This window comes from Pristiophorus japonicus, chromosome 1, assembly GCF_044704955.1.
Source record: "Pristiophorus japonicus isolate sPriJap1 chromosome 1, sPriJap1.hap1, whole genome shotgun sequence".
Taxonomy (NCBI): Eukaryota; Metazoa; Chordata; class Chondrichthyes; family Pristiophoridae; genus Pristiophorus; species Pristiophorus japonicus.
This window is the reverse complement of record NC_091977.1, coordinates 286,995,636-287,015,924: the sequence shown is the minus strand read 5'-3', so window position 1 is coordinate 287,015,924 and position 20,289 is coordinate 286,995,636.

Sequence of the window (20,289 nt, the reverse complement as noted above, 5' to 3'; positions counted from 1 at the left end):
AAATTCCTGGGGCATTGGAACCGGTTCTGGGGGAGGTGGGACCAGTACAAGCCAGATGCTCTGCACCTGGGCAGGACCGGAACCAATGTCCTAGGCGGAGTGTTTGCTGTTAGGGAGGGTTTAAACTAATATTGCCGGGGGATGGGAAGCTATGCAGGGTGGCAGAAGGAAGTAAAAAGGGGGCAGAAGCCAAAGGTAGGAAGGAGAAATGCAAGAGTGGAGGGCAGAGAAATCAAGGGAAAAAATCAACAAGGGCCAAAATACAACATAATTCTAAAAGGACAAAAAGTGTTAAAAAAACAAGGCTGAAGGATCTGAGTCTCAATGCGAGGAGCATTCGTAAAAGGTGGATGAATTAACTGCGCGGATAGCTGTTAACGGATATGAAGTAATTCGGAATATGGAAACATGGCTCCAGGGTAACTAAGGCTGGGACTCAACATCCAGGAGTATTCAATATTCAGGAAGGATAAACAGGAAGGAAAAGGAGGTGGGGTAGTGGTAACGGTTAAAGAGGAGGTTAACGCAATAGTAAGGAAGGACATGAGCGTGGATGACATGGAATCTATATGGGTAGAGCTGCGAAACACCAAAGGACAGAAAACGTTAGTGGCAGTTGTGTACAGACCACCAAACAGTAGTAGGGAGGTTGGGGATGGCATCAAAAAGGAAAATAGGGATGCGTGCAATAAGGGTACAGCAGTTATCATGGATGACTTTAACCTACATATTGATTGGGCTAACCAAAATGGTAGCAATACTGTGGAGGAGGATTTCTTGGAGTGCATAAGGGTTGATTTTCTGGACCAATATGTCGAGGAACCAACTAGAGAGCAGGCCAGCCTAGACTGGGTCTTGTGTAATGAGAGAGGATTAATTAGCAATCTGGTCGTGCGTGGTCCCTTGGGGAAGAGTGACGATAATATGGTAGAATTCTTCATTAAAATGGAGAGCGACACAGTTAATAGAGAGAGTAGGGTCCTGAACTTAAAGAAAATAAACTTTGATGGTATGAGACGTGATTTGGCTAGGATAGACTGACGAATGACACTTAAAGGGTTGATGGTGGATAGGCAATGGCAGACATTTAAAGATCACCTGGATGAATTACAACTATTGTACATCCCTGTCTGACGTAAAAATAAAACAGGAAAGGTGGCTCAACTGTGGCTAACAACAAAAATTAGGGATAGTGTTAAATCCAAGGAAGAGGTATATAAATTGTCCAGAAAAAGCAGCAAATCTGAGGACTGGGAGAAATGTAGAATTCAGCAGAGGAGGACTAAGAATTTAAATAGGAGAGGGAAAATAGAATATGAGAGTAAGCTTGCAGGGAACATAAAAATTGCAAAAGCTTCTATAGATATGTGAAGAGAAAAAGATTAGTGAAGACTAATGTAGATCCCTTGCAGTCAAAATCAGGTGAATTCATAATGGGGCACAAGGAAATGGCAGACAAATTGAACAAATACTTTGTTTCTGTCTTCACTAAGGAAGATATGAATAACCTCCCAAAAATACAAGGGGACCAAGGATCTAGCAGGAAGGAGGAACTGAGGGAAATCCTTATTAGTCAGGAAATGGTGTTTGGGAAACTGATGAGATTGAAGGCCGATAAATCCATAGGGCCTGATAGTCTGCATCCCAGAGTACTTAAGGAAGTGGCCCTAGAAATAGTAAATGCATTGGTGGTCATTTTCCAAAATTCCATGGACTCTGGATCAGTACCTATGGATTGGAGTGTAGCTAATGTAACCCCACTTTTTAAAAAGGTGGGTGAGAGAAAACAGGGGATTATAGACTGGTTAGCCTGACATCAGTGTTGGGGAAAATGCTGGAATCAATTATTAAAGATATAATAGCAGCGCATTTGGAAAGCAGTGAAAGGACCAGTCCAAGTCAGCATGGATTTATGAAAGGGAAATCATGCTTGACAAATCTTCTAGAGTTTTTGAGGATGTAACTTGTAGAGTGGATAAGGGAGAACCAGTGGATGTGGACTTTCAAAAGGCTTTTGACAAGGTCCCACACAAGAGATATTGTCCCACAAAATTAAGGCACATGGTATTGGGGGTAATGTATTGACATGAATAGAGAACTGGTTGGCAGACAGGAAGCAAAGAGTGGGAATAAACGGGTCCTTTTCAGAATGGCAGGCAGTGACCAGTGGGGTGCCGCAGGGCTCAGTGCTGGGATCCCAGCTATTTATAATATATATTAATGATTTAGATGAAGGAATTGAATGTAATATCTCCACATTATGACACTAAGCTGGGTGGCAATGTGAGCTGTGAAGAGGATGCTGAGAGGCTGCAGGGTGACTTGGACAGATTAGGTGAGTGGGCAAATGTATGGCAGATGCAGATAAATGTGAGGTTATCCACTTTGGTGGCAAAAATAGGAAGGCAGATTATTATCTGAATGGTGACAGATTAGTAAAAGGGCAGGTGCAACGAGACCTGGGTGTCATGGTACATCATTGAAGGTAGGCAAGCAGGTACAACAGGCAGTAAAGAAAGCAAATGGCATGTTGGCCTTCACAGCGAGAGGATTTGAGTATATGAGCAGGGAGGGTTTATTGCAGTTGTACAGGGCCTTGAATATTGTGTGCAGTTTTGGTCTCCTAAGGAAGGACGTGCTTGCTATTGAGGGAGTGCAGCAAAGGTTCACCAGACTAATTCCTGGATGGCAGGACTAACATATGAAGAAAGATTGGTTCGGCTAGGCTTATACTCACTGGAATTTAGAAGAATGAGAGGGGATCTCATAGAAATATATAAAATTATGACGGGACTGGACAGATTAGATGCAGGGAGAATGTTCCCGATATTGGGAAGTCCAGAACCAGGGGTCGCAGTCTAAGGATAAAGGCTAAGCCATATAGGACCGAGATGAGGAGAAACCTGTTCACCCAGAAAGTGGTGAATCTGTGGAATTCTCTACCACAGAAAATTGTTGAGTCCAGTTCGTTGGATATATTCAAGAGGGAGTTAGATGTGGCCCTTACGGCTAAGGGGATCAGAGGGTATGGAGAGAAGGTGGGAGTGGGGTACTGAAGTTGCATGATCAGCCATGATCATATTGAATGGCAGTGAAGGCTCGAATGGCTGAATGGCCTGCTCCTGCACCTATTTTCTATGTTTCTATGTTTCTATGACCACCAGAAATCCCAAAGCAATTACAGCCAATGAAGTACTATTTTAAGTGTAGTCACTGTTGTAATGTAAGAAATGTGGCAGCCAATTTGTGCACAGCATTTCTCACAAACAGTAATGTGATCATGACCGGATAATCTGTTTTTGTTATGTTGATTAAGGGATAAATATTCTAGAATACTGAACATAAGAATTAGGAGCAGAAGTAGGCCATTTGGCACCTCGAACCTGCTCTGCCATTTAATAAGATCATGGCTGATCTGACCCTGGCCTCAACTCCACTTCCCTTCCTGCTCCCCATAACCCTTGACTCCCTTATCGTTCAAAAATCTGTCTATCTCCACCTTAAAAACATTCAATGACTCAGCCTCCACAGCTCTCTGAGGTAGAGAATTTCAAAGATTCATGACCCTCTGAAAGAAGAAATTCCTCCTCATTTCCGTTTTAAGTGGGCGACCCCTTATTCTGAATCTATGCCCCCTAGTTCTCGATTCCTCCATGAGGGAAATATCCTCTCTACATCTATTTTGTCGATCCCCCTCAGAATCCTATGCATTTCAATAAAATCACCTATTCTTCTAAACTCCAATGAGTATAGGCCTAACCTGCTCAGCCTTTCTTCATATGACAACCCTTTCATCTCAGGAATTAACCTCGTGTACCTTCTCTGAACTGCCTCTAGTACAAGTATATGCTTCCTTAAATAAGGAGACCAAAACTGTACACAGTACTCCAGGTGTGGTCTTACCAACGTCCCGTACAGATGTATCAGGACTTCCCTACTTTTGTACTCCATCCCGCTTGCAATAAAGGCCAACATTGAATTTGCCTTCCTAATTACTTGCTGTACCTGCATGCTAACTTTTAGTGTTTCATGTACAAGGACCCCCAGATCCCTCTGTACTGTCGCATTTTGTAATCTCTCGCTATTTAAATAATAATTAGCTTTTTTATTTTTCCGACCAAAGTAGATAACCTCACCTTTTCCCACATTATACTCCATCTGCCAAATTTTTGCCCACTCTCTCAGCCTATCTAAATCCCTTTGTAAATTCATTGTGTCCTCCTCACAACTTGCTTTCCCACCTATCTTTGTAGCATCAGCAAATTTGTCTATTTTACACTTGGTCCCTTTATCCAAGTCATTAATATAAATTGTAAATAGTTGATGCCCCAACACTGATCCCTGTGGCACCCCACTAGTTACAATGTTCCAACCTGCTCCCCTTCAAAATTGTGCTATGGGATTTTTATGTTCACCTGAGAGAGCAGACAGGGTTTCAGTTTAACATCTCATCTGAAAGACAGCACCTCTGACAGTGCAGCATTTCCTCAGCATTGCACTGGAGTTTCAGCCTAGATTTTTATGCTCAACTCTCTGGAGTAGGAGCTGAACCCACAGAGGCAAGGTTGCTACCCACTGAGCCACAGCTGACACAATGGGTGCATTTAACCATATTATTGTGAAATATGTACCTTCTGAACGTTTAAAAAAAAACTATTTTAGATATATCAAATTTCAGTTACAGAGAATAAAATGGCAGATTATTTACTGTCAGAAAGCTTTTTGAGTGATTTGTGGGGGGGGGAAATAACACTGCCACCTCGTGACATCCTGGGTATTAATTACAGGTAAGTGTTACAAGTAACTGTTGAAATTTCAGCATTGGAATTCCAACTGGAAATTTTCACATAGCAGATTTCAATGGAATGAGCACCTATTTAAGAATTTTAATATGGTATAGATAGATAATGTTTCGATGGTATTTTTAGAATAACATTTTGACCCAGAAATTGTGGTCGGAGGCTTCCCGCGGATGGATGCCTCCGACCGCAAAAATATCTACAAAAGTACCTGGTGGTCTCGGAGGTTGGGTGACTTGTGGTCCTGAGGTTCATTGCGAAGGCCTGCAGACACCATTGTAAACATCGGAGGAAGTGAGAGGCTGATGAAGAAGGAGCTTAGCAGGATAATTGTAATTTGTGAGTTATTTAAGGGCCTTATTTACTGACTGATCTGCTCACATTTATATTGATATTTATATTTATATTTATTGAGGACAAAGGGCATTTATAGCAATAGTGATGGGGTCTGGAACTTCTCTACCATTATTTGTAAATGCTCACATGCTGGAGTCTGAAGTTGGGTTTAGTGAAGAGCCCAATCAAAGAGGTGGCAGACTAATGCAGAGGAGGAGACCGTGCACCCGGCAAACATACAGATAAAAGCAATCATACCTGAACTTGTCTGATAACACGTGCCTTAGGAGGCTGCGCTTCCAAAAGGAGGTCATCATTGAGATGTGCCAACTCATCAAGGGAGATCTGCAGCCTACCAGCACCATCAGGACCGTACTGCCCATTGAGGTAAAGGTTACTACGGCACTATCCTTCTACACATCAGGCTCCTTTCAGGCTTCAGCTGGCGACATCTGTGCTATCTCGCGGCATGCCACACATTGCTCCATTCGATAGGTGACTAAAGCCCTTCATGCACGCAGGGTGGACTTTAAAGCTTCCCTATGACCCAGGGAGACACAGAGCGGGAGGGCTTTGGGTTTTTCGAGAATAGCAAACTTTCTCAAAGTGCAAGGAGAAATAGATTGTATGCACATCACCCTGAGAGCACCTTTACAGGATGCGGAGGTGTTTCGTAACTGAAAGGGATTCCACTCCCTGAATGTGCAGCTCATTGTTGACCACAATCAAATAATCATGGCAATAAATGCTAATTTTCCAGGCACCATCCATGATACGCACATCTTGTGTCTCAGACCTGTTTAACAGTCAGCCACAAGGTCACGGTTGGATGCTGGGGGATAAAGGTTATGTCCTTGCCAGCAGGCTCATGACCCCCCTGCGTAATCCCCAGACGGAAGCTGTGAAGCGTTACAAAGAAAGCCATATAGGTACACGCAATATCATCGAAAAGACAATTGGAGTGCTGAAGCAGTGCTTCAGATGCCTGGACCACTCTGGAGGCTGCCTGGAATACCACCCTGAACAGGTCGCTGAGTTTATTATAGTTGCATAACTTAACTATAAGGAGAGAACAACAATTGTCAGATGGGGCTGCCGGTCCACCTCAGAAAAGAGTGGAGGTGGAAGAGGCAGATGATGAGGAGGAGGAGGTTGATGAAGACCTCAGGGAGAACAATCAGCCTGGCGATGAACCCATGCCCCCACGCCCCCCGCAAGACTGGAAAAACCTCGTGGGAGTTACGCGGCTGCAAAACTCTTGCATCAGCAGCTCATAAATGAACACTTTGAATGAATTTACATTGGTGACAGATACAGTTCCAGTTACAGAAAGACACCAGTTGCAGTTACATAAGGTTTCATCCTTGCCTGGCCTGGCCATTGATTTCCAACAATTGTATTCGTTTTACCTTACCTTACATTATTAGAAGACACTGCACAACAATTGTGAAATTCAATAAATGTTTTTATTAATTTAACAATAAAGGAAATAATTTTTTTTGGAACTGTAACTCTCCCGCCCACCCCCAACAATCACCCAACAATAAATTTTAAAAAATAACAACAATAAAAACACAACAATAATAACAACAATAAAACACGCCCCTCCCTAACTGCGGCCACGTTTCCCTCTTAACACCCTGTTTGGGTACCCGGGTAGTGGGACGAGTCGGACATGCAGCGGATGACAGCAAGACTTCCTGCTGTTGGTCGGGGGGGGGAGGGGGGGCGGGTGGTGGTGACAGTGGCATGTTCGGCTCAGGAGGTGGTGGAGGGGAAGACATACCTGCGGAAATGACTTCCGAGCCAGAAGAAAGTTCTTCCTGCTGACTTGCATCTGTGCTGGTGCTGGTGGTTGGTGGGATGGCACCTTGGGGTGCAATGCCATCCCCTGACACTACCACATACCACAAGGCATGGACGGCGGCGGTCTTCGCACGCATCTCCCGGATCATCTTCCGATATGCAAGCGGATATCCAGGACATGTTCCCCGTGTATACACCAAACGCCTGGAGGAGGTCGCAACTTATCGCGACACTTTCCATTCACAGTCTGGTCAAGCCCTCAATCTGATCAGCCAGTGGAGGTGTGTGCTGACCTTGCTGACTTGACATCCATGGGATCGGCGTGAGCACTAAACGCTTTGGTGTCGCTGGCTGCAAGCCACTTGGTCCCGCTACTTCTGTCGAAGACAACGAAGTGGCCGCAGGTACAAATGTAAGAGAGATGCAAGGGACATCCTCCTCTGTTTCCACCTCAGGCTCGGTGGTTCATGCTCTTCTCCTCCTCCTCACCATCGGTGGTGATGAGCATCTCCAATGGTGCTGGTGCTGGTGCAGGGGCAGGTGCAGGTGAGGGTGTGGCCTCCCTTTGCGCCTCTGGTGATCTGCAAAACAGAATTGAGTTAATTGAGCTTATTATAACAGAAGGGTACACATGAATCTTGTGCTGCACTGGCAAATGTAGGAGGAGAAGCAATAATACAATAAACATGACCGAGAGATGTTACAGATTAATGCATCATATGGTAGTACATATGGTAGTACATCTATGTGGAATTCAGTGCTCCAGAGAGCTGTGGAAGCTGGATCAGTCGGGGATAGACAGAATGATAAGGGAGTGATGGTTTATGGGGAGCGGACAGGGAGGGGGCTAGATGGCCAGATGGCCTGCTCCTGCTCCTATTTACTAGGTTCTAATGTTGTTAACCTAAGAGTAGCACAGAAGCTGCATGCATAACATGACATCATTCGTGTATTATAATTAAATGACATTACATTACTTTAACACTGCTTTACACATTACTCACGTGACGCAAGGGAGGATTCTGCACCACCATGGGTGGCCGAGCGACTGTGGGTTGTCACAAGTGCCACCGTACGTTCCTCGAGGTCGGTGAGCTGCTGCAGCTGAGCAGGGCCTCTTTTGGTGTGCCTCTGCTCACTGCGGTTGTTAGATATCTTCCTCTGCAAACATGACAAGAGCATGGCATAAGTTAATTGACGAGGTACTATCATGGAAAGACAACAGTTTCCAACGTTACATGCTAATAGGGTTTGTATCCACAATTGATGCATGGTTATAACAAAGATCGTATTTAGGGTCTAATGCTTGACACAAACATCTCTCTCGACTACAATCTCCATTGAAGGGTCCCCGGTAGTGGTGGGAACCAGGATAGCTGGTGAACTCGGCAATGACAGCAGCTAATGTTCCAAAGTGTCCCAGGGCAGACAGTGAGCCAGGGCAGCTCTCCCCCAGTCCAGGCTGGCTCACTGTGTAAGTGACAGCAGTCGGAGAGACTGGCACAGTCTGGGTAAAGGTGACCGGACCCCTCAGTGCTCAGTCATGTCCCATCCACCAATGTAACCCAAAAGGAGACGGAGCCAAAATTAGACTTAAAAACGGCACAGGTTACAAGTCCTGTCCAAATTTTTGCAGGGATTGTATGCAAGAATAACCAGTTTAATTTCAATCCTGGAGATTTACATATTATGTGGATCATTACAATCTAAAATTTATTTCATACTTACTCTTGCCGAAGCAACCAGGTTGTTCCAGCACTTGTGGCACTGATCGGACTCCCTCGCCTTGTGGGATGCAGAGGAGACCACATCGACGATCTCGCCCCAAATTTTTCTGTCGGCCCAAATTTTTCTGGAGGTTTCCAACGCCCACCCCAGGTTTGTTGGGCCCACCAGGAGTGCACCTTCTGGATGAGGGCCTCAATTGCCTCGTCGGAATAGAGCTTTGCCCTCCTCTTCACCCCCTCCATGTCATGGACACTATTATTATCAGAAGAAGACTCGTTTTACCCTAGCCATGGCTCAATAGTTAATTTTTTCACAGCTGGAACTGTCTTCATTTCCTTTGTTATTTATTCCTCTAATTTAATCCTTTCTTTGTTTCATTCTTATGTGCTTTATATGTACATATGCTCTATCTGGAAGGCAGGGCCAAGCTACAGTTGGGAAGAAATATATCGTCATTGCAGCTGCAGTTAACATAGCAGCCCTGGGAACATAGCATGAGTACTAGTTTACTTGTATATAAATGTATACAGCAGGTTTCACTGGTTTGAATATCCGACCCAATAATTTTAAGATAGTATAAATAGATATTCCTTTGAAGTGGATTCTTTTATAAGATTATTATGTTTATGCACGCCCATCAATTCTATCAGTTGCCCCATTGATAATAGCATACTGCACCTTTAAATATAAATCCGGTGAAGAGTATTCTCTCTAAAGGAAGAAAGGAGGGATACAGAAGAATCAGGGAACTAGACAGTAGAGACAAAAATAAATCATAAATTGGTGTTGAGGTGCGAATCATTGTTTTTGTATGATAATTATCTGATTATTAGAATGAAGGGTAATGAAGGAGACCTGGATACATATCTACGTGGAAAAGTGTAGGGAAATACATATACACGAATAGAACTACCTTTGAATAGATTATTGTCAATATTTATTAGTTCAATTTATAGGACAATGTTGAAAAGAAACAGACTATCTCTCCATGTGAAAATATTAGTGAAATTCACTAATAACCTTCATATTGAATGTTAAAGAATCTTCATTGACAAAATATGCTGGGAATGGATACAAGCCTGTTTGGTGAACTTGCACAAGTAGGCAATGAGAGAAAGTGTTGTATTGTGATTGGAAGCCAGGTTGAATCTGTGAGCCTCAGGTCTATCAGGTCTGAGTTATTGCAGCTGCCAGGTATGAAAGACCAGCTGCTGCTTAAATGCCAGTGCTCACTATAATCACTTCAGGGATATGTGATCCTCTCGAACCATTCACTAGGAGATACGCGTCTCCCTCTCCAAGACCTGGCAGGGATCATGTAATCTTACCTGAGCAGGAGGACTGCTGGAATCAGTGGCAGACCTTGGGATCCTTACTCTGTACTTCTGACTATACCCGTTTGTGCATTTTTCTCTTTTTATGTGGTGCTAACACAGAGTGTCAGTAATGTCAGAGACCTAGGGGTATATCAAATCGTTGAAGGTGGCAGGGCAGGTTGAGAAAGTAGTTAAAAAGGCTTACGGGATCCTGGACTTCATGAATAGAGGTGTAGAGTACAAAATTGTGGATATTATGGGGAACCTGTATAAAACACTGGTTCGGCCTCAACTGGAGCACTTTGTCCAATTCTGGGCACTGCACATTAGGAAGGATGTAAAAGCCTTTGAGAGGGTGCAGAAAAGATTTACGAGAATGATTCAAGGGATGAGGAACTTTAGTTAGGTGGATAGACTGGAGAAGCTGGGGTTGTTCTCCTTAGAGCTTAGAAGATTGAGAGGAGATTTGATAGAGGTGTTCAAAATCATGAGGGGATCTAGACAGAGTAGATCGAGAGAAACTGTTCCCATTGGCGGAAGTGTCGAAAATCAGAGGATGCAGATTTAAGGTGATTGGCAAAAGAACGAAAGGCAACATAAGAAAAATTGCTTTTTACATAGCGAGTGGTTAGGATCTGGAATGCACTGCCTGAAAGGGTGGTGGAGGCAGATTCAATCACAGCTTTCAAAAGGTTGAGTACCCGAAGGAAAAAAATGTGCAGGGCTATGGGGAAAGGGTGGGGGAATGGGACCAGTTGAGCTGCTCTTGCAGAGAGCCGGCACGGGCTCGATGAGCCAAATGGCCTCCTTCTGTGCTGTAACCATTCTATGATTCTATGATTCTAAGTATTTCCAACATTAGGTTCATGCGCAAACTATTTCTTGTGAAAATGAGGTGGAGTTCACCTCCAACTGTAGTATTAATATTCAGTGAAATTTATTCATCAGCACCAACTTCAAATTCAATGCTTATGCATTGTAGATCTCTGAAAGGATTCTCTCCATATCTCTGATCTTTCCTTCTCTGAAACATTAAGGCTTGAGGGAACCATAACCGAAATAGAAGAAAGAAACATAATCGTGTAATTTAACTAATTACATGCCTACAAGTGAGAATTGTTTTTTTTTAAATTGCTATTATTATTTTTGTAAATTGTCAAGGTAGTTAAATCGACCTTGCATCATTCTACCTCTTAATTAGGAGAATAATCAAGTGACCATTAAAGGACTTTATGAACATTACATTCAGCAGATCTGTCCCAATTCAAGATACATATCACATGGGACTCACAAATGCTACCTTAGTCTTTAAATTGGCCAGAAACGAATTTGATTTCCGGCATTCTATTAGTTGCATAATGATGTAACATTTTGGCTTGGTTGCAAATCACGTCCTTCAGTTCCTTTCTGATTTTATGTCTTTCAGGAAATTAATAATGCATCAGAGTACTACCTACCGCAGACGTGCCATTTATAACAAGAACCTGCAGTGGACTTAAAAGACCTTGCTGTCATGCTTATGTACCTCTCTATAAAGGGCAGGAAGAATATAAAACTGGAAATGATACACGAGATCTTCTGAGTCAGATTACTGTCTACTCGCTGTTTAATTAGAGTGATGTATTTTCCTGGTATTTTGGACCAGCAAACAGAAAAACATTTCCGCCAGGATTTCATGAATGAACGATCCACTGCAGATAAAAGAATGCGTGTATCGGGAAGAACTTACGTTTTCCATTTCAAGCTGTAAGATGTCTAAAATTCTAAGTACTCTTCTCTTTCTCATTAAAAAAGCTATTATTTTATAACTAATTATCTCAAAGGGCCTCAAAATTCACTATTGTCCCGTTTGAGGGCGATAACATCCGGGAGGCGGGAAACTGTGAGCCAAGCGTGGAAGTCCGGCACCGCTCGCTAAATTCGGATTAATCAAGTGCTCCACTTTCTTCCTGTGCCAAGAGCAGGGCGCACGCTCAACAGCGCTAAGCTCTAGCTGCGTAGCACTGCCGCTTACGAGAGGCTTTTTCTTCAATCAAAGAGAAGGGCCCAAGCTGCATACTTTACCAAGAAGAAGCCACCTACCTGGGCTGCCGGGAAGCGGGGTTGCTGCATGATCAGCCTAGCACTGAAGCAGAGTGCCGGGGTGAGCGATAACAACACCGACCGCACAAACTAACGAAAAGGACAGATTTTTTTCATAACAGCCGGCCACCTCCCCTTTAAATGTTTCCCTGGTAGTGGCCGGCTGCCTCGTAAACGTCTCCTGAAGCTGTCACTATTAACACCAGGCGCAGCTTCGGTGGAGAAACCCAATTTAGGGGCCGAGTGCTAAAGGGGCAATACACACAGCGATGACATCACGATCTCAGGGGCGTAGGAGATCGGGGTGCAACACCATAGTGGGAATCATTAGCGACGCCGTGCCCGGTCGCAAACTCATTTGCGCCCCGTTAGCGTTTCCTGGGGGTGCTAACGAGAGATGCAAATGTACCCAATTTCTCCCCCTTGGTGTTTATTTTATATCCAAGCGCTTCTGACAATTTTCTGATGTTGTTTTGCCAGTCGAGAAAGTAACATAATTTATTCATTTTAATCCAATATCAAAATCATCAGAAGATTTACTTGAAATTCTGATTATAGAGGTGAATTTCTCCATCGCTCTCCCTCTCTCATAGCATTCTCTAAGCCAGATAACATTGTAGCAATGACATATTTTTCTTCTTTCCATATAATTTCATTTGTCATTCATTTCCATGCACTTCAGTTGATATGTATGGCATCGGGATTTTAGTGAGTGGCTTTAAGGAAAATGAAAGGCGATCTGTGCTTGTGAGGGTGACACAGTTCTGCCTGCGCATTGTACAGTACATAATGTCGCGCTTGCATCTGCTCAGAAGAATTATAATAGGTCACAGCAAATACAGTGCGGCGTAGAAGTAGCTCATTTGCTGAATGGCATAGCCTATAGTTTAGATTGCCATACTGGAGGAAAAGATAACTTGCTGTTTCTCCATACTGAAGTATGCATTGATGATAATGTATTCTGTACCAAATCACATAACCTGACTACTATGTGTGCGGGAAGTACATCCAGCTGCAACTCCTGACAGACTGCATGACGGCACTAGAACTGCGCATGGATTCACTCTGGAGCATCCGCGATGCTGAGGATGTCATGAATAGCACATTTAGTGAGTTGGTCACAGCGCAGGTAAAGGTTACAAAGGCAGATAGGGGATGGGTGACCATCAGGCAGAGCAGGAGTAGGAAGGCAGTGCAGGGGTCCCCTGTGGTCATCTCCTTCCAAAACAGATATACCGCTTTGGATACGGTTGGGGGAGATGGCTCATCAGGGGAAGGCAGCAACAGCCAAGTTCATGGCAGCATGGGTGGCTCTTCTGCATAGGAGAGCAGGAAAAAGAATGGGGGAGCTGTAGTGGTAGGGGATTCTATTGTAAGGGGAATAGATAGGCGTTTCTGCGGCCGCAATCGAGACTCCAGGATGGTATGTTGCCTCCCTGGTGCAAGCGTCAAGGATGTCTTGGAGCAACTGCAGGGCATTCTGGAGGGGGAGGGTGAACAGCCAGTTGTCGTGGTGCATATAGGCACCAAATATATCGATAAAAAATGGGATGAGGTCCTACGGGCTGAATTTAGGGAGCTAGGTGTTAAATTAAAAAGTAGGACATCAAAGGTAGTAATCTCAGGATTGCTACCAGTGCCACATGTGAGTCAGAGTACAAATAGCAGGATAGTTAAGATGAATACATGACTTGAGGAATAGTGCAAGAGGGAGAGATTCAAATTCCTGGGACATTGGAACCGGTTCTGGGCGAGGTGGGACCAGTACAAACTGGAAAGTCTGCACCTGTGCAGGACCGGAAACGATGTCCTGGGGGAGTGCTATTGGGAAGGGTTTAAAATAATATGGCAGGGGGATGGGAATCTATGCAGGGAGACAGAGGGAATTAAAATGAGGGCAGAAGCAAAAGTTAGAAAGGAGATAAGTAAAAGTGGAGGGCAGAGAAATCAAAGGCAAAAATCAAAAATGACTACATTACAACATAATTCTGAAAGGACAACGTGTGTTAAACAAACAAGCCTGAAGGCTCTGTGCCTCAATGTGAGGAGCATTCATAATAAAGTAGATGAATTAACTGCAAAGACAACTGTTAACGGATATAATGTAATTGGGATTATGGAGATATGGCTGGGAACTCAACATCCAGGGGTATTCCATATTCAGGAAGGATAGACATAAAGGAAAAGTTGGTGGGGTAGCATTGCTGGTTAAAGAGGAGATTAACACAATAGTAAGGAAGGACATTAGCTTGGATTATGTGGAATCTGTATGGGTAGAGCTGTGGAACACCAAAGAGCAGAAAAAGCTAGTGGGAGTTGTGTACAGACCAAAAAACAGTAGTAGTGAGGTTGGGGATGGCATCAAACGGGAAATTAGAGATGCCTGCAATAAAGGTACAGCAGTTCTTATGGGTGACTTTAATCTACATACAGATGAGGCTAACCAAACTAGTAGCAGTACAGTGGAGGAGGATTTCCTGGAGTGTATAAGAGATGGAATTCTAGACCAATATGTCGAGGAACCAACGAGAGAGCTGGCCATTCTCGACTGGGTGTTGTGTAATGAGAGAGGATTAATTAGCAATCTTGTTGTGCGATGCCCCTTGGGGAAGAGTGACTATAATATGGTAGAATTCTTCATTAAGCTGGAGAGTGACACAGTTAATTCAGAGACTAGTGTCCTGAACTTAAAGAAAGGTAACTTCGATGGTAGGAGATGTGAATTGGCTAGAATGGACTGACTAATGATAACTTAAAGTACTGACAGTGGATAGGAAATGGCAGACATTTAAAGATCACATGGATGAACTTCAACAATTGTACATCCCTGTCTGGCGTAAAAATAAAATGGGGAAGGTCGCTCAACCATGGCTAACAAGGGAAATTAGGGATAGTGTAAAATCCAAGGAAGAGGCATATAAATTGGCCAGAAAAAGCAGCAAACCTGAGGACTGGGAGAAATTTAGAATTCAGCAGAGGAGGACAAAGGGTTTAATTAGGAGTGGGAAAATAGAGTATCAGAGTAAGCTTGCAGGGAACATAAAAACTGACTGCAAAACCTTCTATAGATATGTGAAGAGAAAAAGATTAGTGAAGATAGATGTAAGTTCCTTACAGTCAAAATCAGGTGAATTTATCATGGGCAACAAAGAAATGGCAGACCAATTGAATAATTACTTTGGTTTTGTCTTCACTAAGGAAGACAGAAATAACCTTCCGAAAATACTAGGGGACCGAGGGTCTAGCAAGAAGGAGGAACTGAAGGAAATCCTTATTAGTCAGGAAATTGTGTTAGGGAAATTGATGGGATTGAAGGCCGATAAATCCCGAGGGCCTGATAGTCTGCATCCCAGAGTACTTAAGGAAGTGGCCCTAGAAATAGTGGATGCATTGGTGGTCATTTTCCAACATTCTATAGACCCTGGATCAGTTCCTATGGATTGGAGGGTAGCTAATGTAACCCCACTTTTTAAAAGAGTAGGGATAGAGAAAACAGAGAATTGTAGACCAGTTAGCCTGACATCGGGAGTGGGGAAAATGTTGGAAATAATTATTAAAGATGCAATAGCAGCACATTTGGAAAGCAGTGACAAGATTGGTCCAATTCAGCACGGATTTATGAAAGGGAAATTATGCTTGACAAATCTTCTCGAATTTTTTGAGGACGTAACTAGTAGAGAACTGGACAAGGGAGAACTAGTGGATGTAGTGTATTTGAACTTTCAAAAGGCTTTTGACAATGTCCCCCACAAGAGATTAGTGTGCAAAATTAAAGCACATGGTATTGGGGGTAAAGTATTGACGTGTGATACGTTCATGATAAAGGATGAAACTGAGTACTGTGTACAATGAGCAAGTGTGACCTTTGCTCATTTAATAAGACTCCAGAGTGCAGGTACCTCGTTGGTGGCCTGCTTATATACCGTGCTCCCAAGGGATGCTGGGATCCCTTGGGACTCCAACAGGTAGGCCCTCTGGTAGTAGTGTAATACAGGTTACAATGGGTTAAATATATAACATCACTCCCCTGTGAAGTCAATAGTACAATTATTTGCAAGATGAGACAATCTGGGGCTTTTCGCTCCCTTGTCGATCGTTTCGGTACAAATGTGGATGTGGGTGAGTTGGTTAGTTCTTGACTGGGCTGTTGGGCAGCTGACCTTGCCGGGCTGCTGGGGATGGTGGGTTTGGCTTCGTGGTCAACTATGGTGTCAGTTGGCACTTGTGTGTGTGTTGGAGGGTCAAAGTTGGGGGTATCTTCTTCGGTTTGTTTGTAACTGTTGGTGAACCGCAATTTGATTTGGTCCAAATGTTCCAAATGTTTTCTGTACATAATCCATTGGCCAATTTGACCTCAAGCCCTCTTTGGCTATGTCCGTGCCAGCGAGCCATTTGGGACCATGTCCATAATTGAGTGCAAGCACAGTATCATTGACCTCAATATCGTGTGACAAATTTACGAGGTCATGGTACACACTTTGTTGATGCCCCCTGCCCTCCATATGATCATGGAGATCAGGGTGGACAAGAGAGAGCTTTGTTTTGAGCGCCCTTTTCATGAGCAGCTCGGCTGGGGGAATTCCGGTGAGTGAGTGGGATCTGGTGTGGTAGCTGAGCAGCACTCGGGATAGTCGGGTCTGCAGGGAGCCTTCCGACATGCAGTTCAGGCTTTGCTTGATGGTCTGAGCTGCCCATTCTGCCTGGCCGTTGGATGCGGGCTTGAACGGGGCAGATGTGACGTGCTTGATCCCATTGCGGGTTATGATTTCCATGAATTCAGCACTGGTGAAACATGGCCCATTGTCGCTGACTAGGACATCAGACAGGCCGTGCATGGCAAATATGTTTTGTAGGCTTTCAATAGTGGCCGTAGACGTGCTTACAGACATTATTGCACATTCAATCCATTTTGAGTAAGCGTCCACGACAACCAAGAACATTCTGCCTGGAAATGGGCCCACATAATCCATGTGGATCCTCGACCACGGTTTGGAGGGCCAAGACCACAAACTTAGTGGTGCCGCTCGAGGTGCATTGCTCAGCTGAGAGCAAGTGTTTCACTGGCGCACGCATGACTCTAAATCTGAGTCGATGCCGGGCCACCATACATGGAATCTGCCTATGGCTTTCATCATTACAATGCCTGGGTGGGTGATGTGCAGTTCACAAATAAACATATCTCTACCTTTCTTGGGCAAGACCACGCGATTGCCCCACAATAGTCTTTGCGCCTATGGAACAGCTTAATTGCCTCCTGCATCTCTGCTGGGACGCAGGACACAGTTTCTTACCAAGGACAGTAAAGGATCCTGGCTGGTCCAGGTCCTGATCTGGCGGGCTGTAATGGGGGACTTTTCGCTTTCGAATGCATCCATTACTATGAGCAAGTCCACTGGCTGTGCCACTTGCGCAGTTCTCTGTGCCCGGTCTGTGGCGGATTACATAGTTGTATGCCGACAGCGTGAGCGCCCATCTTTGGATACGGGCAGAGGCATTGGTGTTAATCCTTCTGCTCTCAGAGAACAGCAATGTGAGCGACTTGTGGTCAGTTTCAAGCTCAAACTTGAGACCAAATAAGTACTGGAGCATTTTCTTTATCTTTTTCAATCATGCTGTAGGCCCTTTAGGCCTTGGACAAACTCCTGGACACATAAGTGACCGGTTGCAAAATCCCCGATTCTTTAGCTGGTTGTAAAACATACCCGAGCCCGTATGATGACGCATCGCAAGCTAGCACTAATCTTTTACAAGGGTCATACAGGACAAGCAGGTTGTTTGAACACAACAGATTTCTGGCTTTCTTAAAGTCAGCCTCTTGTGAATTCCCCCACACCCAGTTGTCTCCCTTGTGCAGTAGCACATGTCGGGGATCTAGCAGGGTGCTTAACCCAGGTAGGAAATTACCAAAATAGTTAAGGAGTCCCAGGAACAACCACAGCTCCGTCATGTTCTGTGGTCTCGGCGTGTTCTTGATGGCCTCCGTCTTGGTGGGTCTGATGCCATCTGCTGCAATTTCCCGTCCCAAGGACTCGACCTCCTGTACCAGGAAAACACACTTCGAGCATTTCAAAGTGACTAAGAACCATTTCCAGATTCTTCAAGTGCTCAATGGTGTCCTGACCTGTAACCAGTATGTCGTCCTGGAAAACCATGCTACGAGGAACCGACTATAGCAGGCTCTGCATGTTCCGTTGGATGATTGCGGCGGCCGACAAAATCCCGAACTGGCGTCTGTTATAGATGAATAGACCTTTGTGCATGTTGATGCAGGTGAGGCCTTTCGAAGATTCCTCAAGCTCCTGAGTCATGTAGGCTGAGGTCAGGTTCAGCTTGGTGAACGTCTTCCCTCCAGCCAGGGTCACAAATAGGTTGTCTACCTTGGGTAGCGGGTACTGGTCCTGGAGCGAAAAACAGTTAATCGTTACTTTATAGTCCCCACAAATTCTGACCGTGCCATCCTCTTTAATACCGGGACAATCAGACTAGCTCACTCATTGAATTTCACCGGCGCAATGATGCCTTCTCACTGCAGCCTGTCCAGCTCAATTTCCACTTTCTCACACATCATATATGGTCCCGCCCATGCCCTGAGGTGGATGGGTCACGTACCGGGAACCAAATGGATCTGTACTTTCGCCCCTGAGAAGCTTCCAATGCTTGGCTCAAACAACGATGGAAACCTGCTAAGAATCTGGGTACATGAGGCATCGTTGACGGACGAAAGCGCTCAGATGTCGTCCCAGTTCCAACGGATTTTTCCCAGCGAGCTTCTGCCAAACAATCTGGGGCCATCCCCTGGCACAATCCACAGTGGCAGTTCGTGTACTGCTCCATCATAGGAGACTTTGACTTCTGCACAGGGATTAGTTTCTTGGTGTAAGTCATTAGTTTGTTGTGAATAGGGCTGAGCTTGGGCCTGTGTGCCTTTTCGTCCCACAGCCTGTTGAAGGCCTTTTTACCCATTTTGACTGATTCGCACCCGTGTCCAGTTCCATAGATACTGGAATTCCTTTCAGTTCAACTTTCAACATTATTGGTGGACATTTCATGGTGAATGTATGTACCCTGTAAACTTCTGCCTTCTCGGTACAAGTCTCCAATTCAGCCTGATCCACAGTGGATCGATCTTCCTCTGCAACGTGGTAGTTTGCAGGGTTTGCAGGGTTTGCAGCTCTTCTGCACATTCGCTGGAGGTGTCCCATTGTTCTGCAACCATTGCACGCATAGTGCTTGAAACAGCATCATCAACCCCATCAACAAGGGCCAACAAGGTGTTAACTGCCTCGCATTAACGATTGATGGCGGACTCTGGGTCATCTGCGGTCGGGCAGCAGCAGCCGGCGTGTACGTTCTGCCATGTATATTCCTGCTTGAAAACTACGTTACTTTGATCACAGTACTGACAGAAACTTTTTTACTCTGCGAAATCTGCTTGGTGTTGTCGCTGGTGGACATAAATGCCTGGGCTATCGTTATGGCTTTACTTAGATTCGGAGTTTCAACAGTCAACAGTTTGCGAAGGATTACCTCGTGGCCAATGCCCAGTACAAAAAAGTCTCTAAGCATTTGTTCTAGGAATCCCTCAAATTCGCAATGTCCTGCGAGGCGCCTTAGTTCAGCGACATAGCTCGCCACTTCCTGGCCCTCCGACCGTTGACATGTGTCGAACCGATATCTTGCCATCAAAAAGCTTTGCTTAGGATTTAGGTGCTCCCAGACCAGCATACACAGTTCTTCATAGGATTTAGGTGTTGGTTTTGCCGGAGCTAAGAGAGTCTTCATGAGGCCATAGGTTGTTGCCCCACAGACAGTTAGGAGGATTGCCCTTCGTTTGTAAGCATTCTCATCCCCTTCCAGCTCGTTGGCCACAAAGTATTGGTCGAGTCTCTCTACGAAGGCCTCCCAATCATTCCCTTCTGAGAACTTCTCCAGGATACCAACTGTTCTTTGCATTTTCACGCAGTTGTTCGTTACCTCATCGCCAATTGATATGTTCACGATAAAGGATGAAACTGAGTACTGTGTACAATGAGCAAGTGTGACCTTCGCTCCTTTAATAAGACTCCAGAGTGCAGGTACCTCGTGGGTGGCCTGCTTATATGCTGTGCTCCCAAGGGATGCTGGGTTCCCTTGGGACTCCAAAAGGTAGGCTCTCTGGTGGTAAATACAGGTTATAAGGGGTTAAATACATAACAACGTGTCGAGAGACTGGTTGGCAGACA